Genomic DNA, 16,821 nt, shown 5'->3' on the forward strand with positions numbered 1-16,821 from the left:
AAATTTCAGATTTATCAGCTGCCATTTCCCTACAACCTCACAATATAGATCACCTGATCTTAATGCGTGTGAATTCTGCCTGTGGCGTCATCTGAAAGATGTGGTCCGATTACATACGTAGCTGCAGAATGGAATCTGAACCTACCTCCCGAGATATACAGTTTCTTAATTTCAACCTGTGGCAGAAAACGTTGGACAGCACATTGAGCACGTTTTGCGCCACGAAAGTTAAACAATTATCTTGTTTTTGCTTTTTATGCGGTTTTTGACTTCATGACAAATAACAACCAATTGCATCATTGTTTTTTTTTTGCAAATTTTTTGCTTCAAGACACTTAACAACCGATTTCTCCCATCCGATGTGGTATGGCCCTGTCGTGCAGGATGGACTTATCTAACAGACTCTCAATTGTTTAATGCCAAACTTTTACAGTCATGCACAGTGCACAGTACGATTGCTTCAATACGCAGCTCACACTATAGGTGTCGTTCTGCGAGTCATCTTTTATTGTAGCCGAACCCATTTACGTTATGGCTCTCACAAAAATATATAGTGGGAAAATCCTCGCAAAATTTTTCTTTTTCATAACATCTCCCGTTTATTCGCTAATATTCCATTCAAATTCGAGGTCTTTCTGACCAGCGTTTTGAAACACTAACTTTAATTATAATCAACCTATACATTGTAGATTGTCTTCAACACTTTTTAGAATATCACCTACTGCAAACTATAGGTTGTTACTATTTGACTAAAGACTGGAGGCAACTCCACTATACAAACAAGTTTTCGCTGCTGTATCCTTCTTAATAAAGGCGAAATGACACTTCCAGGCATTTTGTGGGACAACTACCTGCAATGTGAATAACGTATCCTCAACCTAACAATCAACCTGTTTTTATACTGAAACAAACACAATTCAGTGTTTTAAATACACCTGTCCTGCACTTTAGAAGCAACAGAGTTCAGGATTTGTATACCAATACCAATAAATTTTCCATAGCGTGTACTAAAAAAGGGGCGGCGGCAGAGTACTTATGCCCACCACAAAAAAATTAAATATTGTTAACCTTTATTAAGAGCATACTTATTAAGTTGGCACTGATGTGCACGTAGGACCCAGAACATAAAAATATCTTTTGGCACAGTCTTAGCAATACCAACGCATTTTCTGCAATGTGTGCACAGAGGGGAGGGCTACTTTAAGAAGAAGCTGAATTCATGATGCTACACCCCCGAAATTTAAGGAAGCAGTCATTGCACCGCGAAAACATGAAGATGCACATCAAGCATTGCCACATTCGTTGCTACAGAAAACATTTCAAGAATGTAAAATTAATTCAGGGATGTGTCCACTCTTCGCCTTTAATAGGGTATGAACTCTGCTGCTTTAAACGAAGTGTCCGAATATCTGTGGCGGAATGGCAGCCCATTCTTCCTCAAGGGCCGAAATTACACATATAGTGATGTTGATAGCTGAGATCTGGAGCGAAGTCAACCTAACTCATGACAAAGGTGTCCCATCGGCTTCACGTCGAGACCCTAGGCGGGCCAGTCATTTTCGGGAATGTTGTGCACAAACCATTGCCTCGCAGACGTTTCATTATGTCATGGTGCATTGTCATGTTGATATAAAGAGTCTCTGAAATCTTGTTTTGATTTACATAGAACACAATGGTTCTGATTCCTTTCTCATTTAGCATTTTCTTAAGCTCAGTAGGAGGATTGCACTCTAATCCCGAAAAACATCCCCTTACCGTAATATCGTTATCTTCGTACTTCATTGACTGCAGATAACGGCCATCACACAGAATCATTCCATTGTACAGTGACATCCGCTATCCAATGGCGTCCCGCTTTACTCCACGACAAGTGTTGCTTATTGTTGACTTCAGAAATAACTGGCATTCGAGGACCTACTCGACCTTTGCCGCCCATTCTTTTCCACTTTTTATGCATAATCATTGTGAAATCTGGACTATCTGTAGCACTTTTGAGCTTATGAATGATTCCTGCTGCTGATTTCATGTAATTCTTTAGTTCCAGTCTCCACGGTGCTTCACGAAACTTCTGTTTCAGTACATGAGGTCTGACTGGTAGTGTGTGTGGTGGTTGCTCCTTCGTGTTTCACTTCACATCACGAACAGTAGAATGGGACAGCATAGAAAGGGTTTAAATACCCGTCTTGCTCAGGTTACAAACAGTGATAAAATCACGTTGGAAGGTACTTCCCAGGCAAATCTGCTGCTACTGCTTCTCTGCTGACAAAGCAGCACTAATACCCCCCCCCCCCCCCTTACCAGTTTTATACCATAGCCTGAATTGTTGCCCAATGCTTTTGTTTAACGCATTTTTCGTACAGATAGTTATATATTGGCGTAGGCATACTCCTGCTGCACTCGCTCATATTATAGCAAAGGATGCTGTGTTTTCGACATACATGTAATACATCTTCTAGGCCACATAAATATCGATGTTTTGGAACTCGTTTTATCCGGTTCCCCTAGATTTCCGCTGGGGTGACAGGTGGCTGACAGTTGACGGTGATTGACGGGCAGCTGTAGATGACAGGACGGTTATCGGAGCTTGTGAGGTTCACTCTCGTCCTAGCGAGAATTAGAGCTGATTAGAGAATAATAAATCTAGCAGCCCAGGAACGAAATTCTCGGATAAAAAGAGTGTGTGACAGGGATGTAGTCTTTCACCCCTACTGCACTATCTGTACGACGAAGAAGCATTGATGGAATTAAAAGAAAGGTTCCAGAATCGAATTAAAATTCAAGGTTAAAGTATATCAATGACAATACTCGCTGATGGCATTGTTATCATCAGTGAAACTGAAGAACGATCTGCTGAATGGTAAGAAGTGTCTAATGACTACAGAATTGTTTACTTCAAATATTTAGGCAAATAATTAACGAATAAGTATTTTACAAATGGAAGTGACTGAAAGCTGTTAACCGATAAATTTATGATTTGTAGAACAGCTTTATCATCGTTCCCCTTCTTCAAATCCTCAGGACTGGCACTAAATTGTCAGTACCAGGTATATTTTGTGTGGCGAAGAAGTACCTCTGTTACTTAGTCAGGATGTTCAGACTTCAGTATGAAACATTCTACTGCAAAATATCTATATTGTGTCAAGCAAGCCCCTTGCCCATTGCGACCACCAAGGAACTAAATATTACAAAGAAAAAAAATCTTTAACAAAATGCAGCTGAATGTGACTTGAGTCAGTGTGGCAGTGAAAAGTGCGTTTCGAGTAGTCTTCCTCTGTGTTACCACACATGACACGTGACTGTCTCCATTGGACCATTGGAACTGGAGTAGCAGGACGTCTGAGAGGCATGTAAGTGACTTGCTGCATCATAGCAGAACACAGAAATTCTGTAAATACCCACCCATCTGGCGTCTTCAAATGATATTCTCGTCCCAGCACACAATTTGCATTCAGGTCGCGGGGTCGGTGCTCTAGAGCTGGCGTTAAGGCGAAATTGTGGTTAAATGGGCTAAGATTCCCATTTCACTGGTCGAACATATTGTCGTGAAGATGAAGAAACACGAATTGTTTCATCTGCATCTCGTTATACTAAAATTATTAAAAGTGTGATAATAACAGACATTATTAGCTGGAGAGCGATTGTGAATTCAATGCATAGAAAGCTTCCGAAATGAAGTTATTATTGCCTTGAAATGGTTGAAACGGCTCTGAGCACTAGGGGACTTAATATCTGAGGTCATCAGTCGCCTAGAACTTAGAAATATTTAAACCTAAATAACCAAAGACATCACACACATCCATGCCCGAGGCAGGATTCGAACCGGCGCCCGTAGCGGTCACGCGGTTCCAGATTGAAGCGCCTAGAACCGCACGGCCACAAAGGCCGGTTATTATTGCCTTGGGCCCATGTACAGTACATATACTGTATTCCTAGTTTCGGCAGTGCAAAGCTGCCATCTTCAGATCTGCAAGTTACTAAAATTTCAAATGGATTACACCATTGTAGCTGTAATTGTAAATTAACGTTTCTGCGTACGTTATTTTCGACGTATTCTCAGTTTACAGGATGTCAAAACAGGCTGTGCGATAAACCTAACGTTTATTTTTGTACCGCCTTAACGAACTGTGATTTTGAACTGTTGTTGTTGTTGTCGCCTTCAGTCCTGGGACTGGTTTGATGCAGCTCTCCATTCTACTCTATCCTGTGGAAGCTTCTTCATCTCCCAGTACCTACTGCAACCTACATCCTTCTGAATCTGCTTACTGTATTCATCTCTTGGTCTCCCTCTACGATTTTTACCCTCCACGCTGCCCTCCAATGCTACATTTGTGATCCCCTGATGCCTCAGAATATGTCCTACCAATCGGTCCATTCTTCTTGTCAAGTTGTTCCACAAACTCCTCTTCTCCCCAATTCTATTCAATACCTTTACATTAGTTATGTGATCTACCCATCTAATCTTCAGCATTCAACTGTAGCACCACATTTCGAACGGAAATTAATTTTTTATGATTTTGAACTAAAAACATAAATAATAAAATTCCCTTTACGTACGTTATTACAATAAATATACAACTTGCAATATATGCCTTACCTCATGTTGAAAAGAGAGTAAAATAAAAAATGTAACTGCGTACTCATGGTACATAGAACCATACATATATGACACATTGGGAGGTACCACATGTGTCTGATATGACTGCCAGCTACAGACTGCCGGATACCTGTTGGGCTAATAGAGTAATACAGTGGAGTGCCGTCAAATGGCAGCAGTCTCGTGAATAATAATAAATATTTTCTAGGTTCTTCTCACAATATATACGTACATGCAACAGTATATCGTATCAGTGATAGCACTATTACAATAATGGTAGTATACACATCAGAATTTTTGTTTATCAAGCACTACGATGTCACTCGATGTCTAGGTAACAATTGAACAGTGAGATTATCGAGATGTGATACTGTACGACTTTAGAGAGAAGCCGTGGAATTTGCTGGATTTATAGGGAAATACACAGATCAAGCACTTACAAATATAAGGAATTACAAGTGAGAAAAGTGGCAGTTACGGAACTCCTAACTTACAATGTAAGTTTCTATTCCAGTCTTATAACGAAAACACAGAATTATCATCAACATTTTGGTAAGTTATAAGGACATTCTCCAACACAGAGTGTAGCTTTTTATTCACTTAGCTAGAGGAAGGCACTTGTGGCAGTGGACCTCATAGTTACAATATAAAACGATTGTTATCAATAGCAAGTGCCTGACATCTTGATGAAAAGCAGTAAACTTTTATCAGACAGTGATAAGCTACACTAATAAAAAAAATAATGTGCTGTAATTCGGGAATGTATTATGGAAACAAACTATGACCTAGAATATCCTATAACAACTTACAAGTGTTTTTTCTAACCAAGATAGCCAGATTACATGGAATAACATTGTGAAGAGCTTCATTTTATCACTACTCTGACTATTGTTTTACTATTTCTAATCTAGACCAACTTACAAGAGTTTTAATAACCAAGAGAGCCAGATTACATGCCATAACTTTGTGAATAGCTTCATTTTATAACTACAATGACTATAGTTTTACTGTTTCTCATCTAGACCTAGAGTACTATATTAAATTTTCCACAGCATAACTCTGAGGTGTGGAGGATATCCTATGTCATATTTAGTTTCCATAATACACTCCTGGAAATTGAAATAAGAACACCGTGAATTCATTGCCCCAGGAAGGGGAAACTTTATTGACACATTCCTGGGGTCAGATACATCACATGATCACACTGACAGAACCACAGGCACATAGACACAGGCAACAGAGCATGCACAATGTCGGCAATAGTACAGTGTATATCCCCCTTTCGCAGGAATGCAGGCTGCTATTCTCCCATGGAGACGATCGTAGAGATGCTGGATGTAGTCTTGTGGAACGGCTTGCCATGCCATTTCCACCTGGCACCTCAGTTGGACCAGCGTTCGTGCTGGACGTGCAGACCGCGTGAGACGACGCTTCATCCAGTCCCAAACATGATCAATGGGGAACAGATCCGGAGATCTTGCTGGCCAGAGTAGTTGACTTACACCTTCTAGGGCACGTTGGGTGGCACGGGATACATGCGGACGTGCATTGTCCTGTTGGAACAGCAAGTTCCCTTGCCGGTCTAGGAATGGTAGAACGATGGGTTCGATGACGGTTTGGATGTACCGTGCACTATTCAGTGTCCCCTCGACGATCACCACTGGTGTACGGCCAGTGTAGGAGATCGCTCCCCACACCATGATGCCGGGTGTTGGCCCTGTGTGCCTCGGTCGTATGCAGTCCTGATTGTGGCGCTCACCTGCACGGCGCCAAACACGCATACGACCATCATTGGCACCAAGGCAGAAGCGACTCTCATCGCTGAAGACGACACGTCTCCATTCGTCCCTCCATTCACGCCTGTCGCGACACCACTGGAGGCGGGCTGCACGATGTTGGGGCGTGAGCGGAAGACGGCCTAACGGTGTGCGGGACCGTAGCCCAGCTTCATGGAGACGGTCCTCGCCGATACCCCAGGAGCAACAGTGTCCCTAATTTTCTGGGAAGTGGCGGTGCGGTCCCCTACGGCACTGCGTAGGATCCTACGGTCTTGGCGTGCATCCGTGCGTCGCTGCGGTCCGGTCCCAGGTCGACGGGCACGTGCACCTTCCGCCGACCACTGGCGACAACATCGATGTACTGTGGAGACCTCACGCCCCACGTGTTGAGCAATTCGGCGGTACGTCCACCCGGCCTCCCGCATGCCCACTATACGCCCTCGCTCAAAGTCCGTCAACTGCACATACGGTTCACGTCCACGCTGTCGCGGCATGCTACCAGTGTTAAAGACTGCGATGGAGCTCCGTATGCCACGGCAAACTGGCTGACACTGACGGCGGCGGTGCACAAATGCTGCGCAGCTAGCGCCATTCGACGGCCAACACCGCGGTTCCTGGTGTGTCCGCTGTGCTGTGCGTGTGATCATTGCTTGTACAGCCCTCTCGCAGTGTCCGGAGCAAGTATGGTGGGTCTGACACACTGGTGTCAATGTGTTCTTTTTTCCATTTCCAGGAGTGTAGATAGCTGTATTACAGGACATTACTGTTTTGATGATTGTACCTTAGCACTGCTTCCACATATCTGTTTCTCGCCAAGACGTCGGGCACGGAGATGATGACAGCTTAGCCCTGCGGAAACTAGTAATCCAGTATACCTACATGCTATAAGGGCACTATAATCTTCATATCTGAAGCTTTCTCTACATCATTAAAAGTGGTTATTAAAATAAAATCTAGACTGAGTGGCGAATAATTTGCTACTGGGATAAAGTCATTTATTGTTATCTGTGTGCTGGCTCTGTGCACTATTAGACTTAACATCCGAGGGCATCTGTCCCCTAGAACTTAGAACTACTAAAAATCCAACTAACCTAAGGACATCACACACATCCATGCTCGAGGCAGGATTCGAACACGCAATCGTAACGGTCGCACGGTTCCAAACTGAAGCGCCGAGAACCGCTCGGCCACACCGGCCGGCATATCTGTGTGCTGAATTATGCTTTGAACAGAGATTAATAAATGAAGAAATGAGATCTGGCACACTGGCCCGGGGGTAGTCCCTGTATCTTCTGTCACGACAGCCTATCAGTTTATACGACTACAAAGTTGTCGCTGTTTCCCCCAACACTAGTACTCGTTTTGCTACCTCACTTTATTTTCTTACGTCATACATCAACTAAAGCACGTACTCCCAACTACGAAATGAAGCCTGAGACTGATATTATTTCTTCCAGAACTGCAAGCTTCCCCGCCGTGAGACTTCCTAAATTCGAATAGCCTCGCAGACAATGGACAGTTTAGAAATCGAGTTTACATGGAATGTTATAACTGAAAGTGATTACGAAATCACAAATTTGTTATTGCTGAAGACAAGATTTCTTTAAAGTAGTTTTTAAACGTAGTGCAAAATTAAAGCAATTAATACAACGAAATGTCAGTATTGACAAGTCCTAAAATTTCAGCAGCATCAATTTACACAACTGAACAACATCAAGTTTCGATTTTTGTGCACAGTAATAAATCATGCTAAAAAAGTCTGGAATGCTTCATAAGCCAGTTCATTCACATTGAGAAACCTCAACTATTATCGTATCACAATGTTCTTCTGCTGGAATTTTATCTCAGCTGACCGTCAGCTACAATGACAAACTTAAAACTGAAACAAACTTTTTTTCATTCAATAAATTAGGCTACTTCATTTAGCATTTGATCTGCAAACCTGTAATACTACAGTGGTGCAGAACTGCCATGGCTTGTGATTATTTGCGTCATTAACATGAGAGTCTCACATGAGAAGAGCAAGAGCCGTTTGAGTTTATTCATTGTTCTTAATCAGCATATGATGTAACAGGTTCCATTACACCTTCCGAAAAAGACAGTTTTAAAATTGTCAAAACCTAGGTCATGCAGCTACTGAAGTTAGAGCCATGTTTAAAATTTTAAACTCGTTTCCTTGGCGCAGTACCATTCAGTTACGCATTACATATATTCTTTTACCTTATTACACGACATATAAATATTTTTCACAGCATTTACAATCATGACATTTACGCTCTTTCTCAACACTAGAACACTTATAACCATTTTCCACAGACTTGGAGACGAACAAATTCCTTAGATTTCAAAATTATTAGACCGCGGCGTGGATGTGCCAGCAAAATACGGACGTGATGCTGCCATTTGTAGCTACCATTACATAGACAAATGGTAGAGTGTCCCATATTGCATCTGGACTGATTTCCATTCTCCCCTCCCCATCTCCGCCCCCCCCCCCCTGCTTGTCTACATCTTATGTATACAGGACAGGTACATCTTTGCTTGAAACAGAATAATAACATTAATCTTCAACCTACTATAAATTACAAGACCATGTAACAAATCACAAAAATCCATAGAACACGTCATTACGTGTGAAATCAGCGCAAATACCGTTTTTATGTAATTTTTAATACAAATACTGACAGTGTCTTTCATTTATTTTTAGTTTTTTGTAAAATCTGAAACCGTAGTGTTCTTTGTGTATACTGCTCCTGTGCTTAAAGCACATTGCTCCGTCCTAAGCACTGCCAGTGTCGTTTACTCGCCTTCCAGCAGGTCAGCAGGACGGCTAACGCTAATGGCCTGCCCTATCTCTGAGTCATGCAGGCACAAAGGTCTGTCCCTGCACCGGCTGTGCTTTAAATTCTCTTTACAGTCTGCTGCCGTGCTGTTTGCCTTACACTACGTGGCGCCGCTTGGCTGGTCCTCTCATCTCATACATAAAACACAATGTTAAAAGGGGTAGAAATTTACTGTAATCTTATGGTAGCTACTTATAAAGTTTAGATTGGGGTTTTACAGAAATTCTTATACCTAGGCTGAAAATATTTTACTTTGACTGTAGCATATCGTCTTACTATATAGACATACACTTCTGATTCATAGTGTTTAAGAGAACTGTTTGGTCTGTAAGCATGCCGTAGAGAAAATGAATAGTAAGCAATAACAAACTGTTGCTTGTGCTCGATAGTCAGAGATTCATTCGTATTGCTGTATTATTAACCGTCATCTACTGTTACTGTGTCTAATCTATAATACCGGTATATTAGCTGTCTTACCTTTATTTCACGAAGTGTAAGACAATGTTTGAGGATTATATGTATGTACACACGGATCAGTGTATCAGGCATAAGTTACTCAGAGACAGAACATATTTAAAAATGTAGCTATAAATTTTAACAAATACAGAAGAAGAATATGGACTGCTAATGTTTCCACATAAAGCAAATGTAATGTCGTTCCTGCACCAAAAATCGATAAGTTCCTAAACTGCGATAAATGACAAAATTAATTATTTTTTCTTGAAATGTCCCCAATAACAAACTGCAACATATAATTACAACTTTTCAAATGGAACCGTATATGTGGTACAACTGACAGAGCTCTGAGGTAGAAAACTAGAAAGGAAACCAAACTGAAGCTTTACAGTACTTGTCAGAACTGTTAACATTACGTGGAAGTGAGTTGTATGTACTCTCTGAGAAAGCCCTGACACAAATTTCTCAGAGCAGTCAAAGTTTTCAGACTGATTGGTAAAGAACGAAACACAGAAATTGGATTAGAGAGTCTATTTGCTGATTTCAAAAGCAAAATAAAAAACAACATTCTCTGGTTTAGCTATTTAGAAACAATTTAGCAGGAACGTCTTCCTAGAATTGTTATAAACTACAAGCTCACTGGACAGCGGAGTGTTGACATCTGAGGCTGCCCAATTTGCACCATGAAGTGAAGAAAAATAAAAATAAGAAGATACTCATGACAATTATGGTGTTTACTCTTCCTGAACTTTTCAGCTCGAAAGGCTAGTCAACAACTGGCCTTTACACCTATGCCTGTTTAATTTTAACAGCATTCAATATCTGCCCAAACTCTCTAACAGTTTTGCCCGATTCACCTGTGTTTGTGTTATTTGGTCAGTGGCTCTTGCATCTAATGTGGTTTTCACGAGTCCCTCTTTCTTTGCTATTAAGAGAATGGGACCACAGCAATTACTTTGTGAAAGTTCGATTAGCCCACAATCTCGCATCTTGTTTATTTCTTTGGCCACAATTTCCCTCTTTGCTTAGGGAATGGTGTACATTTGAACTCTGAATTTGACAAATAGCTTCACTTGGAAGAGATAATCATAGTTTTTCATACGCTCTGGTTCCTAGAGAAACGCTTTTTGACGTTTAAGCAGTATCTTCTCCAATTCACGAACTTCATCTTCACTTAATCTTTCAATATCTTCAATATTTTTTAAATATTTACATTGATTCTGACGTCATCAGACTATGCCACCCTAGCATGAGTAAGAAGTAGTCTCTTCCAAATCAAGATTCTGGTACATTTGTTCCCTCTTTATGCTTGTTGTGACATTGCCGTTGCTGCCTCGAGCTGACACATTTTATTAGAGTGTAAACACTTTTTCTTCATCATCTTCCTTTATATTCATTTAGCCTTCAACAACATCTAGCATTGCGCTGTTTGACATCAGTTAATCCATACACAATTATAAATTGACACACAGCCATGGCACCACCTCAGATTTCATAGGAAACATCGTATCTTGCAGTTTAAATTATTAGAGACATCGTTTCTTCGTAATCTTACTTCTTATTCAACGAGCTGTAATTAATGTGATAATAAGCTGTAACTACTTGCACTGGTAACTTATCTTTTATCTTTTCATATAAATCATTACATGCAGATCGAACCTCACTACAGGAATGGAGGATTGCTACTGTTTTCATATTTTAAATGATAACCTAAATTGCCTGAAGGCACACTTACTTTACTTGTTTTGTTTTATCTTCCATAAGTGATTCCTTAATAAAATCATTTTCATAATAAGCCAGAAATTACACAAGTGGTCTGTTGCGTTCACAGTTGGACTAAGTTTTGAGGTCTTATAATTTTTCCGCATTTCTCTTTCTCTTGTCCGAATGTGAACCAAAATTTGACTATATTCTTATCCTCTGGAGTTTCCGTAATAACTCACTCTGTTCATGCCCCGCTGAGACGTTCTGCCTTCCCTTCTAGACTTTTACAGGCTATTTTCGTTCAAGTCACAATGCATATTATGCCTGTGGGCAAGTGATCGCATGTTTTACTCGATGTCATTAAGCCTCTCTGTTCTCCATCCACTTCTCGTCCACTCTTCCTGCTCTTGTCTGTTGCCCGACAGCGAATCTGCTCAAGTATATCTAGTAAGTACTGACATTAAGTTTGTTGATGGTGATAAGTTTTTGCAGCATTGACAAGGGTAGTTTCGGTATTATCATAGCAATGACACTGGATTCCTTCAATGGGTCGGTTAAGAACATGTTTCTCTCCCTGTTGGAAAAAAATTCTGTAGCTTTCACAAAGACAGCTAACTAAGCTTCTACCATCGAAAATTTGGCTTTGAATGCTCTCATTTTGAGAAGAACGAAGGAGCGATCTGTTTCATTTGTCAAAAACACTGAGCAGCTTAGATTATACGACCTATGCTGTTGAGTGTTTTTAGCAAGAAGTCTTCACATGCTTTACATGTAATAGTTCCTTTTCTGAGAAATAATGGAAATTAAGTTCAAAAATGTAATCTACTCTACACCTTCCTGCCTTCCTCTTTTCTTGTGTCTTTCGTGTTAATTTCCCTTCTGTCTCGTAATACGATTACTTACAATCTCGGTCTCTATTTTAGATAATTTTTCAATATTTCCTTCTATTTGGGTCAACTTGACTCACCATGAAGTATTCTTTACAACTAGTTTCTACATTGAAATTTTATTGGTAAGTTGACATTTTTTGTTTGAAACAGATTCTGTTTTTCTGTTCCACTTTTGATGTTTTGATTTATTTATTTATGTATTTGTTTTACTGGTCACAATAGATTCAGTTTGTGTACCAGCAATTTCTCTAACCTTTTACAATGTCCATTCCTTCTTGCCCTGGTTATAGTTTCATTATCCTTCTTTATTAAGTTTACATACATCAGCTTTAATACTCATCTGATCTGCTTTGATATTCTGCTTAAGTTCACTTAATTCATCCATTTGCTTTTTTTTTCAAGTTTTTAGAATTCTTCTTTATTGCCTTCTTAAAAAAGCTTGCAATATTCATGTTCAGGAAAACTTGCTGTATTTCTCCCACAGTTTTATTTCCTTTATTGTCATCCTCATTTGTCAAGGTACCACCTGATACCATACCACAGCTTTACATAAGTAAATCTTCTGTTGATTGTTTTGAAATGACACACCAGATTCTGCATCACTTCATCATTTACAACAGTCACGTTAATGTGGTCAGACACGACAGAATTTACATGTTCATGCACACTATCAAACTTCTTTCTGTGTCATTTGTAGCTGATATCAAGGATAATGCCAACGTGGTCTTTTACCACTAAGATTGCTCTATTTGACTACACCACTTCGCTCATTCGCTTTTCCTTGCTTGTGCAGCTGCTTGGACTTGGGGTGTCTGCTTTGTGTAGCCTCCTCTACTGTCTTCTCCTTTGTGTGGTTCTTTCTTGCTTAGAAACCTTCCCAATGTTACTGCTCACGTAATCCATGGACCACATACGCAAACATATACACTAATGTAATACAGTTACATATAGCCGCAGTCTTTAGCCTCTTTTCACACACTGTAAACGCAATGATTTAATAATAAGTTGTTGGTAGTAGAATTCTCACAGTTCTATATAATCAAGCCTGGTTTTTGACAGTTCAGTACTAACGTTCCTACTGTTCACTACTGTCGCCTGTACTTTCAAGTCTGAATCTTTCAGAAATTCTCTTCATCAAATAATATCAGGGCAAGGCATGCCACGAATGGCGGTAAAAAAATCCTCAACAAAATGCCACTGGAGCAAGCGGTCTGTTTGTGCTTTGCAGCATCATAGCAGACTTCTGAAACCCCGAAAACACCCACATGGCGTCTTCTAATCATGTTCTTCCCCCTGTAGATAAGTAGAACTCAGGTTGTTGATCCGGTGGTCTTAAGATGGGGCTGGAAGGAAACTGACAGTGATTAGCTAAAGCTAACCATGCTACTAAATAAAAATCCGGCGTTTACTGGGGCGTCAATGGCTATTTGACCATACTTTCAACAAATGAAGCCAAATGCTGATAACGAATGTCGCATGTGAAATAAATCAAATCAAATAAATTGTTAATCTTGTAGTAACACATCAAATCATATAACGTAGTCACTGTTACTTTCTGCTTTACTTGCAGACTCGTCGACAGCGACCCTATAGAATTGTACTGTAAAGCCCTCATCTAGAAGTGCCGTGGGCAGCCCGAATCACGTTGCAGGTCTTTCGTTTTGGCGAGAAGACGAAGACACGAACTTATTCATCAGCGAGCTGCTATCGTAATGTAAAAGTGGCTGTTACAATGATACCTGCACTAATATGTATAATTCTCTGCTGATTGGACATCTCCGATGGTTACCAATCTTGTATGAACTATATATTAACGAAGATTATAAATGAAAATGTGGGAGTTGGCGTGCAGGCCCAAGGGTAAACCCTAGATATGCCATGGCAAACAATCAGATTATACTGCTGTTAAAGTGGTAAAGTGACAGACGAAATAGGTATTCGATTCAGCATCAGTAGTCAGAATTTCACTCTATTTTCTTGCATTACACATCAGCCAATGCATATTATCCCAACTACAAAGTGAAGTCTGAAACTGAAGATTATAACTCCCAGAACCAGGGATGTTAGAATGTTGTTCAGCACATTGTAACTGAGTACCTGACAAATATCACAGTACACACTGACTGCTCTAAGTAAGTCAAAGAACGGGATTTACACAATTCTGTCCTACTATCAACACCAGAGCTAAGAACAAGCTTTACCCTGAAACGAGAAGCTTTATGGCTGAGGTTCTAGCAAGAAGAGAGGCACTCAGATATGCACTGCATACTATCAACAATATTTCAATAATAACAGACATCCGTAGTGGTTTCGAAATAGTAGAAAATCCATCCTCGAACTTGAAAACGACCTATTACATCTTCGATGTGCATGAACTAATATCTGAGTGTAAGAACAAATTATAAGAGTGCAATTTCTGTGGGTGGAAGGGCTTTGTGGAATCAGGGATAACGAAATTGTTGAGCGTTTAGGTAGGAGTGGCATCGTGGAATGAACATATTTTTTTGTACGTCCGTCTTACATTGACTTCGTAAAAACTGTAATTAAGGGGACATCAGATAATTATTAATTCTGGCAAACCACTTAGATATTGCAAGGACACAGATTCTACAAAATTTCCAAAAGGCGACTTACATCAATCATAAATGAACATGGGTGTGACTGTGGACATGTCTACCCGTTGGTATTGTGAAAGTCACACCTCGAGATTAGCAGATCAAAATCACCTTCTGTTCAGCTCTTCTCATTAGGCTAGTCAATACACCAAACCTTACAAGGAAATCTTCAAGTTGGGAATTCCCCTAGATGCAAGTGTCCGCAGTAATCTACATCCACATTGCAAGAGTCTTTCAAGAGATGGCTGTTATCCCTCAATTCTAAAACGTGCAGACAGGATGATGATGATATTTTGGTCTGTGGAGCGCTGAAGGCCACAGCAACTGCGATACTTGATTGGCTCCACAGGTGCACACCAGCAACTGTTATCAGAATAAGAAATGTTATGTAGTCATTTTTATAAAAGGTAATTTGTTTATGGCGTTTGACTTCTGTGCAGTCAATTAGTTAATTTCAATGATGAATCCCAACGAGATTATTCCAGTAACAGTTCTTGGCAGTTGTTAACATTCCCAATCAAGCAATAAGAACCTTTACATTTTTGTGTTGTTTATAATGACAATTTTGAATTGGGTTATAGTGACAATTATCAAAAATTCATTATTAGCTTAACAAATTATATGGAATTGTAAAACATATTAAATAACAATGTAATTGGCTAAATAGGTAGGTTGCTATAGGAGAAACAAATACAATAAGTAAGAGACCACTTGTGCTTTAGGTCTACACACATATTTCACAGATATTTGTACATCTGGATTATAAAAATATTTATTGTTATATTTAAAGAAAGTTCGCTTATGAAATTGTGTCATTGTTTCAAAGTGCTTCTCAATATGAGCAGTTATTTACAGTCAAATTTGCCCTTTTGATCCAGAATTACTGAGACATGTGTCTGTTTTGAATGCAGTCACTGAAGACAGAATATCCCCTGAAGTAGAAAAGTTATCACCAGAGAAGAGGTATGAGATTTCAGGATAAAAATGTTAATCCTTATAGTTGTTACTCTAAATTTTTTAAGTATGCTTAAAAATTACTAGGATTTGTATTAAAATGTTTTAGGGCTTAAGTTCTTTTGATAACAGGATGAAAATACCAGTTTGCCGCTATTATTACTCTGTTAGGAATAATTCCTAATTTCAAATTAACTCTTCATTTATATAGTAACTTAAGGTTTTTGTTTCAATAAACCCCAATTGCACTCTATTTATTTGACCTGAATAAGACTTCAAGTCTGACGTACCACCTTTACATAAGTTATTATGTTAAGTATCAGGTCAATATATACAGTGAAGTGTGAGAAAAGACTGTTCACTAGGCAAAACTAATAAACTGATTCTCTTGTAAAAGGAATATTTTTCGGGTGGACTGCCTGAGAGATTTATAAGAAATCTCGTGTGCAGGCTGATTGCATTGTCCTAGCAGCTAACAAAATGAAGCCTGTTACCTGCTTTACAACGACTGAGCCTATGTCGCATTCCACTTCATACCACTACAAATATTTCGACTTGACTGAAGAGATCTGTGACTCTGACAGTGTAGTCATATCACACTAGCAATGTGCATAATTTTTCGTATGTGAAGTTTGAAACAATTTCCAAGACTTTGCCTCACTTTGAAACCTTACCAATACTTGACTTAATATTTCATTTTTGATAACTTCATCAACTCTTATACACCTGTGGTTACTGTTAGTTGATATTGTTAACCAGGTCAGGAGCTTGGGGAGGAAGAGAAACTGAAATCCTTATGACGTTAAAAAATGGAGAAAGAAATGGCGGTGCTTCTGATTTTTCTATGAGAAATATACATACGGCGGTCTCTATTGCAATGTTCCAGGAACTTTGTTTGTTGTAACATAAAATGTGCAGTATATGCTCCTAAATATCGCTGCCAAAATTTCTGTGTGTCGTTGCCAGCTTCAAAGATTTTCCGTATCT

This window comes from Schistocerca cancellata, chromosome 2, assembly GCF_023864275.1.
Source record: "Schistocerca cancellata isolate TAMUIC-IGC-003103 chromosome 2, iqSchCanc2.1, whole genome shotgun sequence".
Taxonomy (NCBI): domain Eukaryota; kingdom Metazoa; phylum Arthropoda; class Insecta; order Orthoptera; family Acrididae; genus Schistocerca; species Schistocerca cancellata.